Here is a 15,123-nt window from a genome sequence, read left to right on the forward strand (position 1 = left end):
ACTCAAGTCAGACATACCTGCGGATCCTGGGCCAAAGAGAGGCCAAGGAGACCCACAAACCCTCCCTACTCAGAGAGAAATCTCTCCTCTTTCACCGAAAGCATTCACAGGGCATTGCAAATTTGGCAAAAACTTCTTCAACAACAGCAAAAATACATTCTATTTATGGAACATTTATCATCAAGGATTTGCAAGTCTCATATTTGCACTGTGCCACTTTTCCCTTTATTGTACTTTATAAAAATTCATCTTTGGGGGACTTCCCTGTGATCTAGTGGCTAAGACTCTGTGCTCCAATGCAGGGTTGGTTGGTTGGTTTGTTTTTAAATTTTATTTATTTGTTTCTTTTAGCTGTGCTAGATCTTCCTTGCTGCAAGGGCTTTTCTCTAATTGTGGTGAGCAGGGGCTACTCTCTAGTTATGGTGCTTGGGCTTCTCATTGCAGTGGCTTCTCTTGTTGCTGAGCACAGGCTCTAGGGTACGTGGGCTTCAGTAGTTGTGGCACGTGGACTCACTAGTTGTGGCTTTGGGGATCGAGAGCACAAGCTCAGTAGTTGTGGTGCACAGGCGTAGTTGTTCTGCAGCACGTGGGATCTTCCCGGATCAGGGATCAAACCCGTGTCTCCCACGTTGGCAGGTGGATTCTTTACTACTGAGCCACCAGGGAAGCCCCAATGCAGGGTTTGATCCCTGGTCATGGAACTAGATCCCACATGCCACACTAAGAGTGCATATGTTGCAAATAAGATCAAAGATCCCACATGCTGCAACTAAGACCTATGGCAGCCAAATAAGTAAGTAGCTATATATACATGTGTATATCTATATATATTTTAAATGCTTCTTTTGCTTCCAATCAAGTGAAAGAGGGGAATTCCCTGGTGGTCCCATGGTTAGGACTCAGCGTCTTCATTGCAGTAGCCTGGGCTTCAACCTCTGCAGAGTCAGGGAACTAAGATCTCACAAGCCGAGCTGTGAGACCAAAAGAAAAAAAAAAAAAGATAACACTTTCAAACATCCAATCGATTGCCTATGTGCAAAACATAAAATTGGCTGCATTCATTTGTCTATAGAGCATCCACAACTCTAAAAGATTTCTCTATACTGTTATTTGTCCTGGGGATTAAAGCCAAATATTGACTCAGTTTTAGCAACTTTAGAGCAGCAGCTTCTTAGCTTAAAAAAATATTTCAACTTGTCAAGAATGGTTGCTTGTTCCCTTAAAGGGAGTGACTGTGGTATCCCAGGCATCTACTTCCTGATGATGAGAATTTTGAAGGGACACTTTTCACACCACACCACACCAGCCTCAGACCAGGGTGGTATGGGTTTCATTTCTCAGGAGTAGCCAGATGCTCAGGCATGCTGGAAGGTGCACCTCACCAGAGAAGAGAGCCAGAAAGTGAGGGCAAAGGGCGAGAAGACCCCACAGCTCTGTCCAAGTGATACCCCATCTCTGGGGGTCCAGGCTCAGCCCATGAGCTCTCAGGCCATGCTACACTGAGGAAGGGGAAGGGGGCTTCGCTGTTCCAGGTGAGCCCTCATCTGGACACACAAGTAAGCAGACAGGAAGCCACACAGAAACCTTAGCCTGAAGTGCATTGCGGTGCGTTGGTCATACACCACTCTATAGCATATTGAGAAAACCTGATGATTAAGGAACAAAGACCGTCCCTCTAGCATGTTCTTTGATTGACCTCCTCATAGAAATTCAAGCCGTGTTTGAGCCTAACCCAGGCCCCTCTTAACCCTTTGGTGCTCTTGGGCAAGGTCTAGAACACATCTGAGCCTCAGTTTCTCCATCTGCAAAATGGAAAAGTGAGGTATATCTTCAAGGTTGTGGTCAGAATTAAACAAGATGCATGTGTAATGTGTGTGTATTTATGTTTATATGCCAGACACAAAACTGGTGCTATAGTAACCAATGGCAATAGGGGTGGGTGGCTATTATTATTATTATTAGCAATCAAATAGTAAAGACAAGGTCTGATTCACTTCTGGGTTCCTGGTGCACCATAGGTGGTACTGGGTGACGTGAATTCAACTATGGGGCCTTGACTGGGTTCTCGGGGGTGCGGCCACAGGCAGCAGAAGGGAGAGGTGTGAGTGAGCTGTGCTGGGCCCCTGGCAGCCCTTCCCCTCTAAGAAGCACTCAGAAATGGAGTAAGGAGGCCTATGGGGGAAAGGTCACCATCAACCAGCTCCATCCCATGGACATGATGGGATGTCCCTCTGTTTCCATGATGGACATGGGATGAAACTGTGTCCATCTGCAGTGAATGTATTACACTAATTTCACTGGCTTCAAAGTAACTTTGTAACCCAACCCTAACAGCATCTTGGGGTACAAACCTTAGGTGCTTGCTCAGATTCTCCCAAGAATCTGCTTTATTCCACCTTTCCCAGCCTTATCTTTTCTCTACCCTTGCTACCATGGGCTTACACCTCCCCAATTAACACCTTAATCCTTGCATTAAGCTCTGTTTTTTCAGAGAATCCATGATAAGATGGACAGCATTTCCAAATTCTTCGTATTTATTATAGGATTATGCAACGTCTACGATCCCGCATATAGAACTATTCCATCTTTTCAGATAAAAGGATTCTTTATTACTTTAGTTCAGATGGTAAGGAATCTGCCTGCAATGCAGGAGACCCAGGTTCTATCCCTGGGGCAGGAAGATCCCCTGGAGGAGGAAATTATAACCCATTCCAGTATTCTTGCCTGGGAAAATCCCATGGACAGAGGAGCCTGGTGGGCTACAGTCCATGGGGTTGCAAAGAGTCAGACACCACTGAGTGTGTTATATTATAGGAGCTTGTTATATTATAGGGTTATTCAACATAAAAGAACTCCATATAGAAATATTCCATCTTTTCAGATAAAGGTCTCTATTAATACGTACTATACACATACACATTCCTTTGGAGCAAGAGTAAAAGAACCATGGTGCTTTAAGCTCATGGCAAGGTGGATGCCAGTGGTGCTTTAAGCTCATGGCAAGGTGGATGCCAGTGGTGATCAACTTGCTGGTATAGATGTGGTCTCTCTCACCAACAATGGTGAGGGTCTAGAATGCCATTCTGCACTGGATCTCCAGTGAAGCTCTTCATAGTAATACACAGAGCCTCCTGCCAGAGATTTGCCTTTTATTTCAAACTTTTTTTTTTTCATTACTGATAAATAAGAGGATGGTGGTAAGAAAGTTCTGGGTCTTTATATTCTGCAGTGGGGAACTCTCTTTTTGTAATTGGTTCCTTTGTGGAGAATTTTCCCACATTAACAACAAATTCTCTAACACCACCTGGGTGCCTAACAACTCAATTCTTATACTGTCTGCCTGGTGTGAGTGTCACATCCTAAAAGTTGAAGGGCTCAGTCCCATAAGATTGACCCTATTTCAGATGCCAGTTGCAAATGGGGTGCCTGGGGCATACATACTTCTGCTGCGCTGACTACAAATTCTTGGGTTCCCACAACGCCCCATTCCCAAGATCAATAATTAGCTAGAATGACTCACAGAACTGAGGTTTATTTTACAGGCTCAAACAAACAACCAGAGGGAAGACACGTATAAAGCAAGACATGGAGGATGAGACAGAAGCTTCCAGGCCGTCTCCAGGCATGTCGCCCTACCAGTACCTTGGAGGTTCTCTGAACCTCACTGGGTAAGAGTTTGTACAATCCAATTTCCAGGGCCCCTTCCCCTTCCTGGAGGTCCAAATGAGGTGGGTGGAGTGGAAAATTCCCACCCCGCATCACATATTTGGCCTTTCTGGTGACCATCCTGAAACTATCTAGAGGCCCCACAGAGCCACCACATTAACATGAATTAACATAATCAAAGGAGCTTGTTACAAATAATAAAAGGCATTGCTATCACTCGGGAAATTCCAAGGGTTTGTCATGAAGTTGTGTCCAACTCTTTAAGGCCCCATGGACTCTAGCCTGCTAGGCTCTGCTGTCCATGGAATTTCCCAGGAAAGAATACTAGAGTAAGTTGCCATTTCTTACTCCAAGGGATCTTCCTGACCCAGGGATTGGACCCAGGGATCAAACCCATGTCTCTTGCATCTCCTGCATTGGCAGGAGGATTCTTTACCACTAGTGCCACCTGGGAAGCCCCTTAGAAGCTCTATGATAAGAATAAATTAATATATCCAAACCTCCAAGTCACAGCATAGCAATAGCACAGTGGAAGTTTTAGATTCTTTTAGTGCAATTATAGCATACCTGTGAAGTTGCTCAGTCATGTTCGACTCTGCAGTCCCATAGACTGTAGCCTACCAGGCTCCTCCGTTCATGGAATTTTCCAGGCAAGATTACTAGAGGGGATTGCCATGTCCTTCTCCAGGGGATCTTCCCGACCAAGGGATCAAACCCAGGTCTCCTGCATTGCAGGCAGACACTTTACCCTCTGGGCCACCAGGGAAGCCCTAAATTAATATATAGATATATTTAAATTTAAATAAGCATATGTATCTATAATTATATTTAAATAATAAGCATATAATTTAGAGATATATTACATGTGCATTATATGTAAAATATTATTTCACATGTAAAATATATACTGTAGTATAAGTACCATATGAAGTACATAATATTTTTAATCATACCACAGTTCCCTTAAGGGCATTGCCATTCCCTTTCCTCACTATGATTGGCTACATGCAAATTTAAGTGTGGCTCTTGACAGGAGAGCTGGACTGTAAAGAAGGCAGAATGCCAAAGAACTGATGCCTTTGACCTGTGGTGCTGGAGAAGACTCCTGAAAGTCCCTTGGATAGCAAGGAGATCAAACCAGTCAATCTTAAGGGAAATCAAACTTGAACATTCACTGAAAGAACTGATGCTGCTCCAGCATTCTGGTCATCTGATGCAAACAGACAACTATTTGGAAAAGTCCCTGATCCTGGGAAAGATCAAGGGCAGAGGGAGAAGAGGGCATCAGAGCATGAGATGCCTGGATGGCATCACCAATGCAATGAACATGAACTTGGGCAGACTCCGGGAGATGCTGAGGGACAGGGAGGCCTGGCGGGCTGCAGTTCATGTGGTTGCAAAGATTCAGACACGACTGGGCGACTGAACAACAGCAACAATATGACAGGATTAGTGCATAAATGCTGCTTCTGCAACCCCATCACATTTGGCTGTGGGTCTGATAGATATGCAAATCAGGCAGCCTTCATATGTTGATGCTGATAAGACGTTGTGCTCACCGGCTCCCTGGGACATGGGAGTCATAATTCCTGCAGTCATATACAGTGCACTGTAGATGCAGTATAAAAAAGTATACATATAGAAAAAGTTATTGGGAGGATTAAATTAGGTAACACATCTTCAGTCAGTTCAGTCACTCAGTCATGTCCAACTCTTTGCAATCCCATGGACTGCAGCATGCCAGGCTTCCTTGTCCATCATCAGCTCCCAGAGCTTGCTCAAATTCATGTCCATCGAGTTAGTGATGCCATCCAACCATCTCATCCTCTGTCTTCCCCTTCTCCTCCTGCCTTCAGTCTTTCCCAGCACAAGGGTCTTTTCTGATAAGTCAGTTCTTCCCATCAGGTGGCCAAAGTATTGGAGCCTCAGGTTCAACATTAGTCCTTCCAATGAATATTCAGGACTGATTTCCTTTAGGGTTGACTGGTTTGATCTCCTTGCTGTCCAAGGGACTCTCAGGAGTTTTCTCCAACACCACAGTTCAAAAGTATCAGTTCTTTGGTGCTCAGTCTTTTTTACGGTTAAACTCTCACATCTGTACATGACTACTGGAAAAAATTATAGCTTTGACTATAGGGACCTTTGTCAACAAAGCAATGTCTCTGCTTTTTGACATGCTGTCTAGGTTTGTCACAGTTTTTCTTCCAAGGAGCAAGTGTCTTTTAATTTCATGACTGCAGTCACCATCTGCAGTGATTTTGGAGCCCAAGAAAATAATGTCTGTCACTGTTTCCATTGTTTCCCCATCTGTTTGCCATGAAGTAACAGGGCCAGATGCCACAATCTTAGTTTTTTGAATGTTGAGTTTTAAGCCAGTTTTTTCACTCTACTCTTTCACTTTCATCAAGAGGCTCTTTAGTTCCTCTTCACTTTCTGCCATAAGGGTGGTGTCATCTGCATACTTGAGATTATTGATATTTCTCCTGGCAATCTTGATTCCAGCTTGTGCTTCATCTGGTTCAGCATTTCATATGATGTACTCTGCATAGAAGTTAAATAAGGAAAGTGACAATATACAGCCTTGATGTACTCCTTTCCCAATTTGGAACCAGTCCATTGTTCCATGTCCAGTTCTAATTTTTGCTTCTTGATCTGCATACAGATTTCTCAGGAGGCAGGTAAGGTGGTCTGGTATCCCCATCTCTTTTAAGAATTTTCCACAGTTTGTTGTGATCCACACAGTCAAAGGCTTTAGCATAGTCAATGAAGCAGCAGGTTTGTTTTTTTTTTTTAATTCTCTTGATTTTTTTTTATCATCTAATGGATGTTGGCAATTTGATCTCTGGTTCCTCTGCCTTTTCTAAATCCAGCTTGTACATCTGGAAGTTCTCAGTTCACTTACTGTTGAAGGCTATCTTGAAGGATTTTGAGCATTACCTTGCTAGCATATGAAATGAATGCAACTGTATAGTAGTTTGAACATTCTTTGCAAGTATATAACACAGCATTATTAACTATAATCATCATCCTATACTTTAGGTCCCCAGTATTTATTCATCTTATGCATGGAAGTTTGTACTCTTTGACTGTTATCTGCTCATCCCACCACCATTCCACCCTGCTGCCCCAACCCCTAGCAACCACCACTTTACTCTGTTTCTAGGAGTTCAACTTTAGATTCCACACTTAAGTGATATCACGTTGTATTTTTCTTCTGTTATCTCATTTAGCATAATGTCCTCAAGGTCTATCTATCTCATTTAGCCCAATGTCCTCAAGGTCTATCTTGTCACAAATGGCAGGATTTTCTTTTGTCTCATAGCTAAATAATATTTCATGGTGTGTTTACACATATACCACATCTTCTTCATCCATTCATCTGTTGACAGACAGATTAGGTTATTATCATGTCTTGGCTATTGTGTATAACACTGCAGAAAACCTAGGGCTATAGCTGTCTGTTTAAGTTCTCACTTTCATTTCCTTTGCCAAGATGTGGAATTGCTGGATCATACGGTAGTTCTGTTTTTAACTTGATGGGGAACCTCTAGACTGTTTTCCATAATGACAGCACCAATGTACATTCCCAAGAACAGTGTAGAGAATTCCCTTTTCTCCATATCCTCACCAACACTTGTTATTTCTTTATTTAAAAATTATTTATTTTTAATTGAAGGATAATGGTTTTACAATATTGCATTGGTTTCTGACATACGTCAACATAAATCAGTCATTTGTACACATGATTGCCATTCTAACAGGTGTGAAGTGGTATCTCACTGTGATTTGTATTTGCATTTTCCTGAAGATCAATGATGTCCAAGCACCTTCTTGTGTACCTTTTGACCATCTGTATGTCTCCTTTGGGAAAATGTCTACTCAGTTCTTCTGTTCATTTTTAAATTGGATCTTTTTTTTTCTTTTTGCTATTGAGTTGTATGAGTTCTTTGGATATTAACCCGTTATTGGATATTATATACCATCTTAACAGGGGAAGAGGAGAAAGAGCACTTAGGGGAAAACAAACAGCTTTTAGGAAAGATAAATGGGCTCTTAGGAGAATAGATGGGAGAAGTGAGAGTATTGTGATAAGATCTGTTTAGGTGAATTCTGGTCCCTGTCTCAGGTGACTGGAGTCCATCTTCTCTGCTTGTGAAACTCCCAGGAGGGAATTTATGGCATTGGAATTCTTTGGGGAGGCTCTGCTTTTAGGCAGATAAGGGAAAGTTCAGAGAAAGGCCTCTTCCTGCATCTGTTGTTTCTCAAATATCTTCAACTCAAAATAATTCTTAGGACACAATGGTAGATTTGGTACCCCTTCGCTCATTACAGAGATGGGAAATGTAAGCCCAGGCTGGAGGGCACCTGTCAGTTTTCCAGACAACTTCCAGATTGTTCTTCCAGGCTGAGGCTGGGGCCTCTGCTCCTTATCAGAGCTTCCTCAGGACTAAGCTGCAGCCCACGCCTCTCCCACCTGGGGCAATGGAGTGGCTGCAGGCTACATCTAGGGAACTTCATCCACTGGTGAATAACACTGAGATGGGGGAGGAGGACCTGCTGCAGGGCTGCAAAAGTCCCCAGGCCGTTCCTCTACCAGTGAGGCTGACCCCTTTCTCTGCCTTCCCTATGAGGTCAAGGTCCCCAGGATAGAAAACTGGCTGGGTCCCCCTCCGCAGAGCTGCACAAACCAGTGATGTACTAAGCACATTTGATTCATGATGGACCATTCTTTAACACTTCCCTCCTCTCTGTGAATACACAGAAAGGACATGAAATGAAATGGATGCATTCTGTAATGAACTAACATTTGCATTTATCAAACAAAAATATTATGCCTTATGTGTGTGAGTGTGCTAAGTCACTTCAATCATGTCCGACTCTTTGCAACCCCATGACCTGTAACCAGCCAGGCTCCTCTGTCCACGGAATTCTCCAAGCAAGAATACAGGAGTGGGTTGCCATTTCCTTCTCTAGGGGATCTTCCTGACCCAGGGATCGAACCCACCTATCTTGCATCTCCTGCATTATGTTATTTACCACTAATACCACCTGGGAAACCCATTATACCTCCTACTTGACTCTAATTTCACAAATAAAACCTCCAAGCTGTCACACAGAGTGGCAGAATCAAAGGGCATCAAGTTCCATTGCTTTGTCTTTACAGTCACTGTGCTGTCCTTGCTGATTCAGAGTAGTAGTAGGGTTACTTGCTCAGTCGTGTCCGACTCTGTGACCCCATGGACTGTAGCCTGCCAGGCTCCTCTGTCCTTGGAATTCTCCAGGCAAGAATACTGGAGTGGGTTGCCCTTCCCTTCTCCAGGGGATCTTCCCACCCCAAGCATTGAACCTGAGTCTCCTGCATTGCAGGCAGATTCTTAATGGTCCGAGCTAGCAGGGAAGCCCTGCTGATTCAGAAGCCACTGTTTAAACACAGGACTATGTGCCATCAGGACTAGAGATGAGGCGAGCCAGTGAGGAATGACAAAGGAAACGTGCTGGGAGCTTGGCAGGTGTGTGTAACAGGGAATTCTCTGAGTGAGCTTCTCAGTAGAACAAAAATGAAAGTGAGAGTTGCTCAGTCATGTCCTACTCTTTGCGACCCCATGGACTATACATACAGTCTGTGGAATTCTCCAGGCCAGAATACTGGAGTGGGTAGCCTTTCCCTTCTCCAGGGGATCTTTCCAACCCAGGGATCAAACCCAGGTCTCCCACATTGCAGGCGGATTCTTTTACCAACTGAGCCACAGTTCAGTTCAGTTCAGTCGCTCAGTTGTGTCCAACTCTTTGCAACCCCATGGACTGCAGCATGCCAGGCCTCCCTGTCCATCACCAACTCCCGGAGTTTACTCAAACTCATGACCATTGAGTTGGTGATGCCATCCAACCATCTCATCCTCTGTCGTTCCCCTTCTCCTCCTGCCTTCAATCTTTCCCAGCATCAGGGTATTTTCAAATGAGTCAGCTCTTCGCATCAGGTGGCCAAAGTATTGGAGTTTCAGCTACATCAATCCTTCCAGTGAACATTCAGGACTGATTTCCTTTAGGATGGACTGGTTGGATCTCCTTGCAGCCCAAGGGACTCTCAAGAGTCTTCCTCAACGCCACAGTTCAAAAGCATCAATTCTTCGGTGCTCAGCTTTCCTTATAGTCCAACTCTCACATCCATACATGACTAATGGAAAAACCATAGCCTTGACTAGATGGACCTTTGTTGGCAAAGTAATATCTCTGCTTTTTAATATACTGTCTAGGTTGGTCATAACTTTTCTTCCAAGGAGCAAGCATCTTTTAATTTCATGGCTGCAGTCACCATCTGCAATGATTTTGGAGCCCAAAAAAATAAAGTCTGCCACTGTTTCCACTGTTTCTCCAACCACTTGCCATGAAGTGATGGGACCGGATGCCGTGATCTTTGTTTTCTGAATGTTGAGCTTTAAGCCAAGGGGAGGCCCAAGAATTTTGTTCAGTAGAACAAAACACTTATTAATGAATATGCAGTAAAAGGTGCTAATTTGAAGCTTAATTGTAGCTCAGTCGGTAAAGAATCTGCCTGCAGTGCAGGAAACGTTGGTTCAATCCCTGGGTCGGAAAGATCCTCTGGAGAAGGAAATGGCAACCCACTCCAGTACTGTTGCCTGGAGAATCTCATGGACAGAAGAACCTGGTGGGCTGCAGTTCATGGGGTCGCAAAGAGTCAGGCACGACTGGGCGACTAACACTTACTTATTACAAAAAATTCAACAGTAACTGAAACAATTATTTAAAACTTCAACCAATAAAAGACTTTCAGAGTGAAGTCAGTTTTTATCACTGACAGAGTTTAGAACTGCCAGCACATGGCAAGAATAAAAGGCAGATAGACTTTATTCTGTTACTGTTTTAAAATTCTCTACATACACCCCTCGCATTGCCTACACTTGGAGTATATGGCTCCACCATCCTGACCTTTGTACATCACTAGCACAAGCTGTCCCACCCTCATGACCACCCTCAGGCCTATCACCGGTCACCCCTGCGCCATAGGCTGACTGATCACATTGCTGGGATGGTAGGCCCCGAGGCCAAGACTGCTTTTAACTTTCTCTGGCCTCCAAGACTTCCCCCTTCCCTAGACCTCAATTCACTTGAAACAAGCTCTTAGCGAAACTTGAGGCTGCAAGCGGGAAGGAACTTCTCCTGGGGGCGAAGCTGAGGGCAGGACCCTGACCCAGCTCCCAGCCCCTTTGGTGATGGCTCAGCCCCAGCTTGGCTTCCCTGTGATGGTCAGGCAGGAGGAAGGGGAAGAGAGGCCCTGGAACTGGCTTGGGCACTGCAGGGTTGATTTTCATCTCATCTGAATGGGCCCCTGCATGTCACACCCAGAGCAGCTCCACTTATAGGCTCCCAGGGCTCTGGAGGATCCCTTCTGGCACCCACCACTTCCCCTGTGCAGTGTCCCTGAGCCCCATTCCCTATCAGCACCATCCATGACACAGCCTCACCCTTCCTGAGCCTGGCTGTGAAGCAGTAAAAGATGCTAATTTGGCAGCAGCATGGGAGGGGCAAGGGAGGGGCAAGGTCTCTTGGTCCATCCCTAGACACTCCACCTGAGCAACAGGTCTGGCTCTTGAGAAGGGAAGCCATCACTCACCTGAATCCAAGAAGCACTGAACACAGGTGGCCTGTGGATGTCAGTCCTGCTTTCATCTGGTTGTGAGAGTGAGTTGAGTCAGGTGACAGGAGCTGGGGCAAAAGCAGAGCTGGGAGAGGAAGCTAAAGACCAACTACTGATGCCCAGAGGAGAAGCCTGTCCTGAGAGGGGGATATCCAGGCAATGCCCATCCCTCTAGCCCCCAGTTTTTGCTCAGACAGGTCAGCTGGATTTGGGGAAGAGATACCCTTCCTGGCCATGCTCCCTGAGAAGAGTCTGGTCCCAGCACCCGGGACCCTTCTCGGGGGCCTTCAGAAAACCATTACAACTCTGCTAATGAGCTATGCTCTACTTGCACTTCTCCAGTGACAGAAAGCTCATTAGCTCCCCCAAAGCTTGATCACAGCCCCTAGAGAAACCTCACAGGGCCTGCTGGGCCTTTCAGACAACTGTAAATCAGGAAAGGGAGGGAATGTAGAAAAAAGGGTGGAGCAGACAAGAAACAGTAGTGCAGTCTAGGGGCAGGGTCCTGGTTCTACCTCAAGGGATACACAGAACAACATATTTGAGCTCTTTTCCAGAACTAAAGCCCCCAACAAATGAAAGATGTTAGCCCTCCTTCATTCCAGAGAAGCTCATCAGGAGACCACCTGAGGCCAGATTAAAGCAGCTTTAATCTGTGAGGCTTTACACACACCCTAATCCTTATCAGCAACCCCACCCTTGAACCATTACTATAAAACTCCTTACTATAAAAATCTTCCAGTGTTGGGACACACAGTTTTTGAGGGCATGGAGTGCATTGCTGTCCCCTTTGCCTGGCAAAGCAATAAAGCTATTCTTTTCTACTTCACTCAAGACTCTGTCTCTGAGATTTGATTCGGCACTGGTACACAGAGGTCACGTTTTTGGCATCATTAGCTCTGCTGAGAAAAGGTTCTTCTTGTTGACCTGAACTTCTCTCCCTGGAACTCACCCCATTGGCTGACATGGCCCCAGACAAAATAGAAAACTTTTCCCTTTTTCCCTTCTAGTTTCTTGGCTGTGTTAATCATTAAATTGACATAGGGTAGATTAATAGGAGAAAAACAAAATTTCATACATATGGGAGACCCATAAAATATGAGAAATGGAATATTTCCTATTGTATCAGTAAAACAAGGATGTCACAGTCATGCAAGTGCAGCCACCATGAATGGTAAGCTGGTGAGGCCCAAGGGAACTCAGGAAGGAAAGAATGTCTGCCATCTAGCAGCCATCAAACTGCAGCCACTCCCTATGGTGAGCCCCAAGGAAACTCAGGATGTGAAAACACAGGATACTGCCCCAGATAACTGAGGTGCAGATCAAAGAAATAGTTTCAGTGAGCCTGGACTCTTGCATTATCCCATACATAGAAATGCACTAAATTCCGTAACTTGAGGTATCTGGTTTTCTTTAATTTACAAAAAACTTTTGATGTTCTGACTACCTGTCCCTTGTTACAAAACTTCTATATAACCTGGCTCCTCTCCACTCCCCACCCCACCTCCTAGGAGCAGTTCTATCAGGGTTACTTGAGATGCTGGCTCTCAGGCTAAAGTCCTAAAATTTTCTACTGAATAAAGCATAACTCTCAATTTTTAGGGCTTTCCTGGTGACTCAGTGGTAAAGAATTTGCCAACCAATGCAGGAGACACAGGTTCAGACCCTGGTTCGGGAAGATTCCCTGGAGAAGGAAATGGCAACTTACTCCAGTATTCTAGCCTGGGTAATCCCATGGACAGAGGAGCCTGGTGGGCTACAGTCCATAGGGTCACAAGCGAGTCAGACACAATTTAGTGACTAAATAAGAACAACTCAAATTTTAGATTGTATGTATTTTTTCAGTCAACAAATATGAGGCTCCCAAGGGCAGTCAGCAATAACTGAGGTTTATATACATACCATTCCAAGCTAAGGAGAAGAGGGTAGTGGTCAGGGGCTTCAAAGGGAAGGAAGAAAATTCATAGGAAGATGGGAACAGCAGATGTTTGGTAAAGAAATGCTTGTCATGCCCTGCAAATAAATCTTCCTGATATGAAAAGTTATCTCTTCTTGGTTCAGGCCCCTCTCTAAATTCCCTTAGGCCATTGTGAGGGGAGATAAAAAGCTCTTACTGAGCCCACCGAGGGGGCCCCCATTGTGTTTAGTTCTAAGTAATCCACAGGTGACAGCGGCACGTTCTGGGGTGGCATATCCCCCTCTGGTCACTGGCAAAGGTGTGTGTGTGTGGGGGGTTATGGTGCCTGCCACTATTTCTGATTTATGATCAGTTCCCTCCAGCCCCCCCAGGCCACTACCTTCTCAGCCAGTCTCTAAAGTCTGCTCTGTTTTTGTTTTTTTTATTACCTTATTCCCTCTGGGAGGCATATGTCACTAGAGAGCAAGACAAGGCTAGAGGCCTGCCTATCTCATACATATCATGTCAGAAGCCTCCTGGGTTCCGCAGCCCTGGGGGAGAAATATGGGAGGCAGGGTGTTTGGGATCACTTCACACTCTGGGAGGTGAGGCTCAGAACCACGAGTCAACTCTTGTCTTTGTTTTCACCTTTCCCAAAGAGAAGTGAGGAAACACCTTCAGAAAACAATGTCCTGCCAGCCAGTTGCCACTGGCGGTGTTTGCCCAGTGAGCTCAGGACTCCCAGACATGCAGGGAATGCAGAAGACCCAGCCTGGAATAATCTGGGGGCACCTCCATGCACACATGTACACACCTCCCAGAGCTGGCTCAGCACCACCCCACACAGGAGGATGCTCACCCTGCACTTGCTTTATCCCTCATCCTGCCCACGTGGGCCTGTGGACCACCTCCACCCAACCACTGAAAGAGGTCAGTGAGCAGGGGCACACTCTCCTCTAGCTAGATTTAAAAAACACTCCTTTGGGGGTTTTTTGGCCATGCTGTGTGACTTGAGAGATCTTAGTTTCCCAAGCAGGGATCAAACGTGGGCCACAGCACTGAAAGTGTGAAAGCGCCAAGTCCTAACCACTAGACCACCAGGGAATTCCCAAGAAAACACACCCTGAAGCCACAAACAGTGACCCAGGCACAGAGGGGTGTCAGGTTCTGGGTGAGCTTTGAAAGCAGGAAGGGTGTCCAAAGGGTCAGGCAAGATAAAGTTCTCTGCAGAGTGAGGAACAGGCAGGGCTCAGAGAGGGGGGAAGTTTGGCCGGGGCCTGAGAGCTTCTGAGGGCTAGGCATGGAGATGGGGGCACATGCCTGTCACCACCACCGCCTGCAACACAGGTGGATCTTTACTGCCTTGTCTCCTGGATCGCAGCAGTCCCCTTTCTACAGCTAACCTATCAGAGACCCGGAGTTTAAACCTCCTGCTTCAGCCTAGCCTTCCCTAGAGTCTTTTAGACCTCTCTGGGAAGGGCCAGGTAGTCCCCAGGATGGGTTGTGGTGAAGGTCAAGTTCAGTTTCAGGGTGCTGAGTTTCACATCAGCATTTTGTCCCCACTCACCGGCCTGCTTGGTTCCCTCTGAAGGCAGATCGCTCCAAGTATCCTTCAATGTGGTTTTCAGTTCCTGGGGTGGTGTGGGGGGTTCCCCTCTGATTCTTGATCCTGATATTGATCTCACAGTGCCACCAACCTCAGACCCCTTCTTCCCTCTTCCAGCCACCCCTCCAAGAGGGGTTGGGGGCAGACTCAGGATTAACAGCTTTTAGGGCACATTTGGTAAGATTTAACTTCAGATCCTGGGGGCCTGAACACCCCCAGCAGGGGCTCCAGTAAGGCAAGTGAGGCATCTCGTGGGCAAAAGTTCAGGAGGCTCTCATTCTCAGGATCTTGCAAGGA

This window comes from Cervus elaphus, chromosome 13, assembly GCF_910594005.1.
Source record: "Cervus elaphus chromosome 13, mCerEla1.1, whole genome shotgun sequence".
Taxonomy (NCBI): domain Eukaryota; kingdom Metazoa; phylum Chordata; class Mammalia; order Artiodactyla; family Cervidae; genus Cervus; species Cervus elaphus.